The sequence below is a fragment of the Chinchilla lanigera genome, unplaced genomic scaffold (assembly GCF_000276665.1).
Source record: "Chinchilla lanigera isolate Chin_1 unplaced genomic scaffold, ChiLan1.0 scaffold00007, whole genome shotgun sequence".
Taxonomy (NCBI): Eukaryota; Metazoa; Chordata; class Mammalia; order Rodentia; family Chinchillidae; genus Chinchilla; species Chinchilla lanigera.
The window spans coordinates 5,803,980-5,807,685 of record NW_004955408.1 but is presented as its reverse complement, the minus strand read 5'-3'; the positions used below and the strand labels follow the sequence as shown (position 1 = coordinate 5,807,685).

The 3,706-nt window shown below is 42.0% G+C and overlaps 1 protein-coding gene across 1 annotated transcript in view; it reads right to left on the bottom strand.

The window, feature by feature from the left end:
- The window catches only part of Sec24a (SEC24 homolog A, COPII coat complex component), a gene marked incomplete at its 5' end in the record, with an annotated part of 47,442 nt that overhangs the window by 43,194 nt on the left and 542 nt on the right, over positions 1-3,706 (bottom strand).

The window sequence follows — 3,706 nt, the reverse complement described above, 5'->3', positions numbered from 1 at the left end:
CCCCTCACATCTACTCTTAAATAGCTTGCTTGCTTGTTTTTTCTCTTCCTTCTTTTTTGTCCTCAGACAAGATCTCACTGTTTTGCCCAGGCATCCATGAAGGCCTTGGGCTAAAGCAATCCTCCTGCTTCAGCCTCCCAAACAGATCGAAGGCTGGCAGAAATAGTTTTTACAAAGGATATTTTCTCAAACTATTTTCTTATGGTTTTGGGCAAATTATTCAAGCTTTGCATTTCTTCTTTGTGAAAGAGATTGCTATGATGGTCAAATCAGATAATGGATATAATAATTTGGAAGAATGCTACAAAATATGTTCAATGCTACCTGTAACTATTAATAAAATGTACATGCATTAATTTCAAGTGATTGATGCTCACACATGGTGTCACATGAATCAGAGTAAAGTAACCTAAAGGATTTGGGCCTAGCAATTAGGTCAAAAGATCTCTTCAGAGGACTTGGGGTACACAATCCAGTGGGTAGAACGTACTTTTAGCAAATGTGAGGCCTAAGTTCAATCTCCAGTACAGCCCCACTGTCTCCTCTACCCCAAAAAAGGTTTCTATAAAGAAACTAATTTCCCAGAAGAACCCTTAATCTTCAAATGCATCTACTAGGCCCAATCGCTGTTCAGTGGCTTTGAAAAATAATTTTAGCACTTAACAAGCAGTAATCCTGATGGGGTATATGCCATATACAGATAAATAAATGAATAAAAAGAGTTACTAATAGTTGGGCATGGTGGTACGTGCCTGTGGTACCAGCACTCTGGTGGAAGTATGAGATAGCAAGTTTGAGCCCAGCCTAGGCAATTTAACAGTCTGGCAAGACTCTGTCTCAAAATAAAAGATTAGAATGAGCTAGGGATATAGTTCATTGGAAAGGCTCTACGTTCAAACCCCAGTACTCTCTCACTACACTCCATACACACAAATGTTACCATGGTAACGAATGTTACTATGATACTAACAATTTCACTAGGTGTTGCAGTTTGGAGTTTTGCAAGGGGAACAATATAATACAGGACACATATTTTATACGATTATTTCTAGTAGTCACCCAACGAATCACATACAAAGAGTACAGGAAATCTGTCCACACACTAAAGACCAAAGAATCCAGCTGAGGGCCTGGATCCAACAGTAATGTCCTGCATAAGTCCAGCTGAAGACCTACAGCCCACAGCAATGCCTTCCGTGAGTCCAACTGGAGGCCGACAGCTCACAACAACATCTCATGCAGGGCTGGTTCACAGATCTGCACTGGGAAGGCCCAAAGGTCAGTGGTGGAAGCTAGAAAGTCTGTGCCAGTAGGAAGAAGGATCTACACCAGCAGGCTGAGCGATCTGCACTGGAGCCAGGAGGTGACACTCAAAGTAAGAACCAGAGCTCCCCTGAAAAGTACCATAGCGACAATCAGCAACAGTGAGGTCATGAGCTCCTCCAACAATGAGGAAAGCCGAGTCCCCATCAGGAAAGCCAACACAAAAACTTCTCCAGGAGACTGATCAGTGCACCATCATCCCCTCTGGAGCCAGGAAGTGATGCTCAGAATGAGGACCAGAGCTTCCCCAAAGTGAACTGAAGCCATTCTCAGTGACAACGAGGTCCTGAGCTCCTCTTCTTATGAGAACAGCCAAGTTCATCAGGAAAGCCAGCATGACAAGGTCCTCCAGCAGAATAGCCAAGGGAACCAGCAGCTCCCTAACAGCTTCCCAACAGCTTCTAAACTTCTTCCTCTCCAGTTCTGCCTCTTACGTTGCTGGCAACAATCCTCAGGTGGGTCTTCCACACCCAGCACCATGCTGACTCAGTTCATCTGGGTGTTACAAGTTGACAACCAGTTGTCAATCCACCACACTAGGGAAGTTGTTACTCATGAAGTTTCCTTAAAAATGTTTGCTGAGCAGAATGAACCTGCAGATCCCAATATGGAATTTTAAATATTTTTCCAAAGTAACATTACTTTTTACTGGGGACCAGAAGGGTTGAGACAGCATCTAGCCATGTAGTTCAGGCTGGCCTTGAACTCACTATGTAGCCCAGGACAGGCTCGACTGTCTCAGTCTCCCAAGTGCTGGAATTATAGTTGTGCGCCACCACACCAGCAAAGTAACATTACTAATGCAGACAGATGTAAAGGACCTTGTTAATTTTAATAGCCAAAGAGGAAAAGTGAAATGGTTAAATGAACCTACTTTTGAACCAGAGAGGACCAATCACTGAGTTTTAAAAGAAAATAAAATGACAAGCCCAAGACTATGAATCTTCCGCTCCAAAACTGATAAACACATTCAACATAATACCTATTAAAACTCCAGCTACTATCTTTGTAAAACTTCACAAACTGATTCTAAAATTCTTATGGAAATACAAGGGAGCTAGAAGGGCCAAAACTATCTTCAAAGCAAAATCAACTGAAGTCCTGCTTTCTAAACTCGAAGCTCCATAAAGCTACAGTAATCAATACATCTGGAGGGGCTGGAGATGAACCTCGGTGGTAGAAAGCTCTCTTAGCACGTGTAAAGACTTAGGGTTGATCCCAGGCCCATCCCAAAAAAGGTAACTCAAATAAAAATTATTTTTTAGGGGCTGGGGTTTAGCTCAGCGGCACAGCGCCTGCCTGGCAAGCACGACGTCGTGAGTTGGATTCCCGGTACCGGGAAAAAAAAAAAAGGAAGAAAGAAAAGAAAAATTATTTTTTAAAAAGATACTTATTTTAAAGAAAAAAAAGATACTTATTTGGTGCTGGTATATAAATAGACCTATAGGTCAATTAAATAAAATTCTAAATCCAGAAATAAACCCTTTATTTATAATCAACTGATTGAGGGCTTTTTTCTTTCCTCTCTTTTTTTTTTTTGGCCGGGGGAGAAGATCTTGCTACATAGTTCAGGGTGGCCTTGAACTCACTATGTAGCCCAGGCAGCTTCAAACTCACGGTGATCCTCCTGCCTCAGCCTCCTGAGTGCTGGGATTACAGCCATCCACCACTACACCAGGCCAAATAAACTGATTTTCAACAAGGATACCAATGAAAGAAAGACTAATCCTTTCATCAGATAGTGCTGTGATGGCTGTATGTAGTATATCCACATGCAAAGGGTGAAGCTGGGTTTTGAGCCCAGGAGTTCCACATTACCCTGGACAACAGAGTAAGATCTTATCTCAAAAAAGAGGGAAAAAAGAAAAAAAAGGATACCTTCAAAGGAAAGAAAGAAAACCAGAAACAACTCATGAATTTTAGTGTTTTAGTTAACTCAATGATCTGAGAAGTAATTTATTAAAGACTAAGAATTATTTTTAAAATCAACCATTTCCAGCTGGGTATGGTGGCACACGCCTATAATCCCAGCACTCAGGAGGTTGAGGCAGGGGGATTGCCATGAGTCTGAGGCTAGCCTGGGCTACACAGTGAGTATAAGGCCAGCCTGGACTACATAATGAGACCCTGTCTCAAAAAAATTTTAAATCAACAACTTTCTATATGATTTTATAATACTTTAAGTATTGAACACATCAACAAGCAAAAGTTTCTTTGTCACATTTATACATTTTAAACACTCCAGTAAAGCCAGGCGTGATGGCACGTGCCTGTGATCCCAGTACTCGGGAGGCTGAGGTAGGAGGATCTTGGTGAGTTCGAGACCAGCCTGGGCTACAAAGTGAGCTCAAGGCCAGCCTGAACTGCATAGCAAGACCCTGTC